Source organism: Crocodylus porosus, unplaced genomic scaffold, assembly GCF_001723895.1.
Source record: "Crocodylus porosus isolate Cpor-Errol unplaced genomic scaffold, CroPor_comp1, whole genome shotgun sequence".
Classification (NCBI taxonomy): domain Eukaryota; kingdom Metazoa; phylum Chordata; order Crocodylia; family Crocodylidae; genus Crocodylus; species Crocodylus porosus.
Genome location: NW_017728886.1, coordinates 4,729,468 through 4,739,714, shown reverse-complemented (window position 1 = coordinate 4,739,714; position 10,247 = coordinate 4,729,468). Strand labels below are relative to the sequence as shown.

Sequence of the window (10,247 nt, the reverse complement as noted above, 5' to 3'; positions counted from 1 at the left end):
GCTCTGTGACTTCCCTTGACTCCCTAGCTGTTAACCTATAACATGCACTCCTGTTCCTGTTTTCTCTCAATTTGTCCCGTGGAATTAGTTGTTTTCTATTTAGTGATCACCCCCCAGCCATTGAAAAGGGGGCTTGTAGTTTCTGGTGGGTCTTGGCCTACCATCAGTTCACTGCTTTTTCTTGCATACTACACACCCAAAATAAAACATGCCTTGTTTTTGGAAAGACAGAATGAAGAAGAAAGTATTTTTTTTCAGAGTAATGGCTGCGCAGAGCAGGGACAGAGCCAAAACTTCAACTCCCTTGCTCTCCTTTTCCTACTCAGCCAGAAGCTCAAACTGTAGCTGCTGTAAAAGACTAGTCATTATGGGTGGATCTATGAATGTTAAAGAATTAAAAACAGTCTGTAAAGCTGTGAAATAGGAGAGGAGAGACCAGGAGTAGGTAGCAGACAGCAAAATTGACAAAAGAACAAGTTCAGAGGGCGGTGGGATAAATTAATTTATCAACAATTGCTGATTAGTTCTTATCACTGCTCTCTTTATACATTCTTGACTATGGATTGTAGATCTCTATATACACCTGAGTCATCCATGCATTGCTTAGGTACTTATATACTCCATAATTTCCATGTGAATACACACACAACAGCAATTTGATTCCTCTTCTCACCCAAGACTGAATAGTAGATTTCCTAGCATAGTCTTATATTACTAGTAGAATTTTGTTATCTTCACAAAATATGCAGTACAGTCACTAACATGCTATTAAGTATCCTAATTGTTTAAAACTACAGTAGACTAAATTAAAGGAGATTATTCCTTCTATATATTCTTACTCCTGGTTTTTAATTGACTTGCCTTGTTTCTTCTTTCATTTGCAAAATCCGCTGGTTTGCAATAGGTCTGTAGTCATTGGGACCCAGGAAAAGTTCCTTGTTTCTATATATGGTATACAGAATTTCGTTTTTTGTGGGGAAAAAACATTGGGATCTGCTGCTAAAATCCTGTATTCTATTCATCACTTTCTAAAAGCACACACCTATCTTCAGAGATGGTTGAAAAAAACATATTGCCATTATTTGATTAGATCTTGGGAAGAGCATAACAATAAGTGGAACAGTAAAGCAGTGGAATAGATGTCCTGGGAAGTATTGGAATCTCCTTCATTGGAGATTTTCAAGTGGAGGCTGGATAAGGGTTAAATAGGGATGATATAGAAGTAGCATTCCTCCAACCATGCCGGGAGTTGGATCAGGTGATGCTTGAGGTCCCAATCCTATGATTCTATGGGGAAAAAAACGTTGTGGAAATGTTGTCTGAATTTCCCTACCCACATGTACTTTACTTATCAGCATTCACTGGAAATAGCTGCAGACATTATTAGGCTATTCGATTTTTTTAAGCTTTACAAATTTTACTATTAAGGATTCTGGGGCATATAGTCCAGTAAAGCCATCTTTTATTGCGACTGAGGTGTTAAGATAAAGGATATTTCAGTCATCATAGAGCAAACCAACCTCCATATACTTGAAAGACTTCGGTGGAGTTATAGAAGGAATGGTTTTTGTCTCATATTGTTACATGAATAAAATACTGCACATAGTATATGAGATTTTAAAAATTTATTTCAACTGACAGGTTTACCAGAATATTAAATTGACATTGTGTAAAGGAAAACACATAGATGATCGGCTTTGAAAATCTTCTGTCTCTGACACTGCATATAGTTGTGTACCTATACACACCTGTTTTTAATTCTCATTAAATGAGTTTATAAACTGTAAACTTGTTTATTTTCGAGCATCACATCAGTGTTTGCATGCCCTAGGTTTTTGAATGAGTCAAGCTTTGGAGCGGTGCATTAGTATTTCCATGTACTAGGTTTTCGAATGAATTAAGCCTGGTCCCCGGCTGGCGCTGCAGAAGAGCAGGACGGTCCAGTGCTGCTCTCCCTAGCCTGTGGTCCCCCACCCATGCCATGCCATGCAGTTGTGGGAGCAGGGAAGCTAAAAAATAGAAAGCGTAAACAATTTGAAAGCAAAAGCAATTTGGAGCGGGTGAACTACAAAAAAGTTGCAGCCATCTGGTGGACAAAGAGCCTCTTTGAGTACCTCTTTGTCTTTGCATGCAATGAATCCATGGACGCAACACTTTAATTCCCAGTGAGCCAAACTAAACTACATGCAAGGAGTTTTACTTTAATGAGCCAGAAAGACTTTTAAAGCATTTGGAAATCCTGCTTGTGCAAACAGTCGCACAGTTGCAGCACAAGGAAGGGCAAAACATGTGGTGGGTACAAAGGCCCACGTCTTAACCTGTTTTACCAAACTGTTTCTTGCTGCAGCCCATGACTGGTTGTTCTCAACAAGATTCACCAGAGCCATTCTGAGTCATAGCTTTATGAATCTGCTTCAGACTTCATTTTTAAAATTACATTTCATTTAGGTAAGGCCTAGATGCAGCAAAGCAGATCAACTCATTGAAGCCACTGGGGTTACTTGCTTGCTAAATTGGAGCGAAGGGGTCAACTTGTGTTCTTGTTAAAGTCACAAAAATCTTACCATCAATTTCACCAGAGACCTGGAGGGTGAGATAATTCCACACCTTGGGAAATCAATGATAATTTTGCCCTATAGCATTTATGGTCTTTGGATCAGGCCTGAAAAATACAAGTTGAACATGTTCCTAAAGGGGAGCAAATCTACTGATGATCTTTTAAATAAAGGTTGAACCATGAAGTACTGGAAAACTTTAGGATCCTTAGAGGGGTCCATCTTTTGGAGATAGCTGTTGATGATGTCATCATCGAGCCAGCGTATCTGGCAAGGTAGAGCTGTGATGTAAGTGCGAGCTACGGAAGAAATCTACTGACCAACCGCAAGAAGGACACGGACACCTTTGACTTTGAAGCAAAAGGAGGTTGAGGGCTCCTCCGACCTCTTACAATGGGGCCTTTTCTGGTGTCTTCTCAGAGTAGTGTAGCTTGAAGCAATTTTGTAGTTACTTGTACTCTTTATTTATATGTTTGAGGCCCATCTTCCCCTACCTGAGGAATACTTTTATCGGAATCAGTGGTTCTACTTGTATACACGGTCCCAGTGCTCGGGGTGAGATCTGAAGTCAGATCTGAAGAAGTCAGAAGTCACCCTTGAACTCCCTAGTTTATATTTCAGGCAGGAGTTGGCTATGAGTCCCTGTTACAGCTGGAAAGTGACTCGTTGGACTGGGATGTTTGATATATCCCCATTATGAAGGTTGGGAGGTGTCATTGTTACCACTGGCTTGCTAAATTAAAAATCATTAGGTTTAGGGAATTTCCTTCTCCAGTGTCACTTTATATATTTCTCAGAGTCTCGCATGGGAATGCATTTAACTATCCAGAGGAAACACCTGTGTAGCCTATATCTCTACACAACAGTAATGACCACCACCAGTTTCTCAACAGATGGCTGTTTGTGCTGAACGCATTATTCACACAGAGACTGGTCGCATGAGCTGCTCATGAGCCCAGGGAGTTTTGCTTTCTCTGGGATAGTGGGATAGTGGGACAGGATAGTACTTCCAGTCTACTTCCGGGTCCACCGCTGAGCGTGCAGAGGACCACCCTGCGGCCCCATGGGACACTCCATCCGCCCCACCATCTCAGCATTCACGAGCCATACCTGGTACTTCAAAGTATGTAGAAAAAACATATAAAGCTGTGTCTGTGGCTGGATCGCTGAGTCTCCAAATCAGAAATGAACTTTCAAATTGACATTTGGCTGAATCGAATTGGGACAGTGATGCAAATCAGTGAATCAAATTGCTGGGCCAAACTGGGCCAAATCTGAATCGAATACAGCCCCTTTCACACACCCCTCCTAGCCAGGTCTTAAAAATCTCTAAGGATGGAGATTGCACCACCTCTCTAATTAACTGGTTCCAGTGCTTTACTACCTTCCTAGTGAGAAAGTTCTTTTGAATATCTAACTTAAACTTCCCCTGTTACAACTTGAGCCCATTGCTCCTTGTTCTGCCATTTGCCCCCACCGAGACCAGCCCAGCTCCATCTTCTTTGCAACCCCCCTGCAGGGAGGTGAAAGCTGCTATTAAATCCCCATATCAGGCTTCTTTTTTTCAGACAAAATAAGTCCAGTTCCTTCAACTTCCCTTCATAAATCATGCTCCCCAGCCCTCTAATCATTTTTGTTGCCCTCCACTGGACTCTCTCCAATGTGTCTTTCTGTAGTGGGTGCCCCAAAACTGGACCCAGGACTCCAGATCTGGCCTTACCAGTACCAAATAGAGGGGCATAATCACTTCCCTTGATCAGCAGGCAATGCTCCTACCAATGCAGCCCAGGATGCCATTAGCCTTCTTGGCAAAAAGGGCACACTGGCGGTTCATATCCAGCTTATTGTCCACTGTCAACCCAGGTCCTTTTTTGCAGAGCTGCTGCTTAGCTAGTTGGTCCCCAGCCTATACTGGTGTATGGGGGAGTGACCTCAGTGTCGTATCAATGTAAACATATAATCAGTTTAGGAAGTCAAGGAAGCACTGGTGTAGCAATTTCATTTTCAACCAGGTCCTCTCCTTGTCTGGGCGGTATTAAAAATGGGTAAAAAATGTTAGAGGTAGGAGTTCCTTAGGGTAATAAGTTTTACTGGACCAACTTTGCAGCTGGTTACACAAACTTTTGAATGCAAGACATTCTTTGTCATGGGTCAGACAGCTGAGACCTGACAAAGAATGCCTTGCCTTCAAAAGCTTGTCTATCTCTATCCCAACTGTCTTCAGTTCTAACTCCAGATCTGCCACCATTTTTGCTCTGGGTTGAGCTACTTTATTGCCTCTTATCTCAATTTCCCCACCTGAAAAATGATAGTGATACTGTCTATCAACCCCCATAGCATTGCTGCTGCTGTGAATATAATAGCATATACTGGCACTCACTGAAGTTGGGGCCCAGTTGTGTTAGGTGTTGCATTTGCATGTAGAGTGTGATAGCCTCTGTACTGAAGAGGTGACTACCTAAACAGGCACAACAGACAAGGGGTAGGAGAAAGGTGCAGTTGTCTTCATTAAGCCAGTTGGGAAATGAGGTGCAGAGAGAGTAAGTGACATGACTAGGGTCACACAGGAAGCTTGTTACAGAGTGAATCCAGTCCTCCAGAGGCCTGCCCCATTCAGGGACTGCAAGGGCATTCTCACCTCCAGGCACTTGGATAAAGGTCATTTACATATTGGCATGTCATAGGAAGACTGATTATTGAAGTTGGAGTGGATGGACACGGCAACTGGATGTCTGACCCTAAATTTTAGTCATTTTTAGTCATTTTAGTAGAAATCGCTGTAGTGCTTTGGGCCAGAAAGGACTCTCCGGGCCAGTTAATATCAGTCCTGCATCTTTTTAAGGTAAAATGCTTGTTACCGTAGTCCTTCCATATCCCAGACACGCATAGTTCAAACTAGTCTCTTCTCTGGCCAGAATAATTTTCAGCAACTTAAACTGGATTCCTTTCAACACTCTCCTTCATGCCCAGACTGTTACTGGTGTCTGGCTGGACTTTTCCTTCTATTTTTCATTTTATGAATCATAATTGACTTTGAACTTTTGATACCATATTACTCATTAAGTTAAGTGGTTATACTTTCTTAAAAACAGAAGTAACATGGATTTGTGATTTGGACAGTAAATGGGCCCTCAGCCTCAGGAAATCAGAGTGCAAGTCCAGGTTTCACCATTGACTTGCTGTTAGGTAAATCTCATACTGTTTCTGTACCTCAGTTCCCCTTGTATGCTTGGACCTTTGCCTGAAGTATTATTTCTCACCATATGCACATACAGGCTCAGAAGGGTCTTGACCTTATTGGGGATTTTCAGGAATCCAGCAAATATTGCTCATATCACCGAGACTGCAGTGCTTGAAAATCTCTTAGGCGGTTGCTGTGAGCATGAACCAATATTCCAGATCTAGCTTTGAGGCAGATGAGACCCAGGTGTACATGCAAAACTTGCCATATTTAATTGAAAGTTTCATAAGGCTTTTAGTCATTAAAATAGGACAACCTATGCATGGTATACGGATAATACACTACATGATATCATAATATACCCAGGTATTTAAATGAAGATACATCTCTTAATAATCTATTATGAACGGTGATGGCCCTATTTTAAAATTTGTTTTGGTTCTAGCATTCATAATCTAGGTCCTGTGTTTCTCTGTCCCTAACTAAAGGAGCAAAACCAGCTCATCGTACTGGACAATATTTTATATTATCTTCCACCTGTCAATTTTTCTGTCTTTGTCTATTAAAGGGGAGGATGTCTCCATTTTCTCTAATTATATTCCAGTGGGATTCTGTAGTCAACATTTAAGTCACTGAGAGATGACTTGATTGTAGTATAGAAGTACTTTCACCAGGGGAAACTATTTGGTACCTGGGAGCTTTGTAATCAAGTACAGAAAGGCAAACCAAGGGCAAAAGGTTAGAGGCTAAAGTCAGAAAAATCCAAATTTGAAACAGGTTTTGAGTTCTAACAGCAAGTTTGCTAAACTGTCTAAGCAAACTACCAAGGCAAGTGGTAGTTCTCCAACTCCTGAAGTCCTCAACTCAGGACTGGATGCCCTTCTGGAAGATGCTTTAGTCCAACACAACTCAGTGGGTTCAATGAAGGCATAAATGAATACAATGGATACAATTCTCTAGCTGGTGTAGGTCAGACTAGCTGATTTAATGGTCCTTCCTGAACAATACATCTTCTAGGTTCCTGGAAGCCTTCTGTTTAATATCAAGTTGGTTTTGTTATAGCTATGACCTATAACATCCGTTTGTGGTATAATGTCTTGCTTGGGGCACCATGAGAAACAGGTCCTTGGGGAAACTGTGCTTACCTTGGCAAACTTCTTGCTTTGAAATTAATTATTGGGTATAAACACTTAATAACTGGCTATTGAAGAGAATAAGAACATGTAGCAGGGCAGAATTTTCCATACCAGTTTGAACTGGCGTTGCTGAAATTGAGGGGAGTTGATATCAATAGAAACGAAATACAGTCAGTGCCTAGCACCTTTGAAAAATCCCAGCCACGGTGTGAATTCGTTCAAATATTAAAGGAGCAGGATGATGGGGGGGAGCAAGTGCTCCTCTAGTTTTCTCAGTATAGTCATGACATACAGTTCTTGCAAAATGGAAGCAATCCCATGAGTGAACAAAACTGGCCTACTCTGAAAGCCTTCGCATTAAGGATATGTCAAGCAGCAAGGCACTACAAAAGACATCTGACTTTTTAAGAATCATTTCTGTCTTTAATTGGGAAGATGAGAGCTTGCAAAGGCAGTGAGCATTTAAGAAAGGGAAGGAACTAAAGGCAGAGATGCTCAGCGCGGCTCCAGCAGCGGCAGTGCAACCAATACCAGCTGCAGAAGTGGCTATTTTTGCCCACCCTCCTCTCAAAGGCAGTTTCCAGAGCTACTGCTCCAGTTGGCTCCCTCCCCCAGTTACACTACTACTTTAGGGGGCCCCCAGGGGTTTGTCCTGGGCCCAGTATTGTTCAATATCTTTATGAAAGATCTGGACAATGGGACTGAGCAGGCACATCTACGCAAGATGCTAACTACGCAGTAGCCTAATAACACTTCACAGTAGCATGCTGGGAAAAACCTGTCCTAATCCGTTATGGCTACTGCACAGTAAGCATCGCTAAAAACCTGTGCTCTGGTGCTACTGCGCAGTAGCACAAGTTACTGCACATTGATTTAGTACTTGCTTATCCAAGTACTAAACTTAATGTGCAGTAACTATGATGCATTAATGAACTTGTAGACATACCCACTGTGCATCTAACAAGTTTGTGGATGACTCCAAGTTGGATGGGATAGTGGACACTCTGGAGGGCAAGGTTAGGTTTCAGACTGACCTAGATAGGCTGGAGAAATGATTTGAAATCTCAGATGAGAGTCAACAATGACAAGTGCAAAGTCCCGCACTTGGGATGGGATAACTGCATGTGTAAATACAGACTGGGGAATGACTGGCTAGGCTGCAGCACTGAAGGAAATGATTTGAAATCTCAGATGAGAGTCAACAATGACAAGTGCAAAGTCCCGCACTTGGGATGGGATAACTGCGTGTGTAAATACAGACTGGGGAATGACTGGCTAGGCTGCAGCACTGAAGAAAAAGACCTGAGTTTTATGGTGGATGATAAGCTGAATATAAGCCAAGAGTATACTCCTATGGAACCCCCCCCCCCCAAAAAAAAAACAACCCAGAAGCATTGTGAGTTGTATTAACAGAAATGTCACATGCAAATCAATGAAAGTGATTCTTCTTCTCATTTCAGGGGACTCACTTAGAGCAGTCTGTCCAGTTTTGGGCCCCACACTTCAAAAATGACATGGACAGTTTGGAGAGAGTCCAACACAGGGCAACAACAATGATCGGGCAACTGGAAGACAAGACTTATAAGGAAAGGCTGAAAGAACTAGGGTTACTTATTTTGGAGAAGGAAAGACTGAGAGAGGATTTGATCCCTGTTGTCAAATATGTGTTGGGTGATTATAGAAGGAATGCATCTATAGGGCACAAGACTAGAAGCAATGGACTCAAGCTGCAGATGGGGAAATTTAGGCTGAAGATTAAAAGGAGCTTTCTGACTAGGCGGGTGGTCAGGCATTGGAACAGGCTGCCTAGAGAAGTTGTAGACTCCCCATCCTTGAACATTTTTCAAAAGCAGGTTAGACAGACTCTTGCCTGAGATGTTTTAGTCAGGGACGAGCCTGCCTTCATCAGGGGACTGGACTGGATGACATTAGGTCACTTCCAGCCTTACTTTCCCATGATCCTGTGAGTGTAAGACTCTGCTCCCAGTTAAATTGATGCAATTCTGGAGTGGCTCTGCTAAAGCGAATGGGCCAAGTGTTAATCAGAGTAACTCACATATCATTATGATAGTTTACACCAGAAATGGCCAACCTGCAGCACAGGTGTCACAAGCGGGTAGGCTCGGCATGTGGCAAACAGCACACCAGGGAGGGGACAGCACAGTGGCCAATTAGGTGGGAAGTGGAAAACAGAGGAGTGGATTGGGCAAGGAGAGGAAAGTCAGGGAAGGGGATCTGAGTGGCACTCGGGGAGGATGTGGGGCTAATTTGTAGCCCGCCTGCCCAAAAGTTTGGCCTCCACTGGTTTACACAAGCTGAGGCTCTTTCCCAATAAGATGACTGCAGAATTGTATCATTGCAGATAACAGAATCTGGTCCTACGGGCAGACTGAATAAAGTGCAACATCAGCCATTGCTTGTAAAGGCAGTGTCAATGCAATCAGACAACTATACAGCCAGCATTTCCTACTGCAAAGCTGAGCCCAACACCTGTCATTAGGCTGATATATAGCCCTGTTTCCTTAGCAAAGCAAAGACTGAGGGCAAAAATGATTGTAGCTGTCAGCATGAGCCAGGATGCATTTTGAAAGATTGACTACAGCAACCTTTCAACATCCTCCCCAGTAAAAGAGCACCAGAAAAGAGAAGGGGAAAAAGCAGTGTTAGGGATGCCAAAAACATTAAACAAAGCAGCAGCTGGGAGAGAGAAATAAGGCGTCTTTCCCATTTTGTTTTGTACAATCAAGAAAAAGCAGACCCTGTAACATCAAACCACAGAGAAGCTCAGGGCAAAAAAAGAGAGAGAGAGAGAGAAAGAGAGAAGTTAAACTGCAAATTCTGGTTAATCAAAGTTATTTAAGGGCTTGAGACAATGAAGGGAATTTTCACTGAAACCAACAGGAGTGTGAGGTGCTTACTACCTATTAGCTCAGTATTTTGCAGAAATTTGGGTTACCTGCTCTGAATCTATTCCAGGAGGTTTCTGAACCACCAACACGCCCGCAACACACAATGTGAATGTGCTTGCGTGCTTGCGTACATCAGTTATGGATTAGGGTATGTACACTTTACATCAGGAAAGCAAATGCACATTACTATTACACTAATGCTAGGAGTTTGGAGAATAAACAGGAGGAACTGGTCCTTCTGCTAAACAAAAACAACTATGATCTCATAGGTATTGCAGAGACCTGGTGGGATGCCTCCTATGACTGGACCGTGCCAAAAAAAAGGGGTGGAGGTATAGTTCTCTATGTGAAGGAGAGTTACACTTACCTACAAGCTGAAACTGGGACCCAAGGAGGACAACTGGAGATCCTTTGGGTTAGAACATAAGGGGAACATAGTGAAGGGGGTATGATGGTAGGAGTCTAT

At 42.5% G+C, this 10,247-nt stretch overlaps 1 long non-coding RNA gene across 1 annotated transcript in view; it reads left to right on the top strand.

Annotated features, from left to right (window-relative positions):
- LOC109319105 overlaps positions 1-662 on the top strand; it is a 14,526-nt gene extending 13,864 nt beyond the window's left edge. Inside the window, exon 3 of the long non-coding RNA XR_002103373.1 lies at positions 653-662. This is a non-coding gene — a long non-coding RNA (uncharacterized LOC109319105). The remainder of the gene's footprint in view (positions 1-652) is intronic.
- Positions 663-10,247: the final 9,585 nt, after the last annotated feature.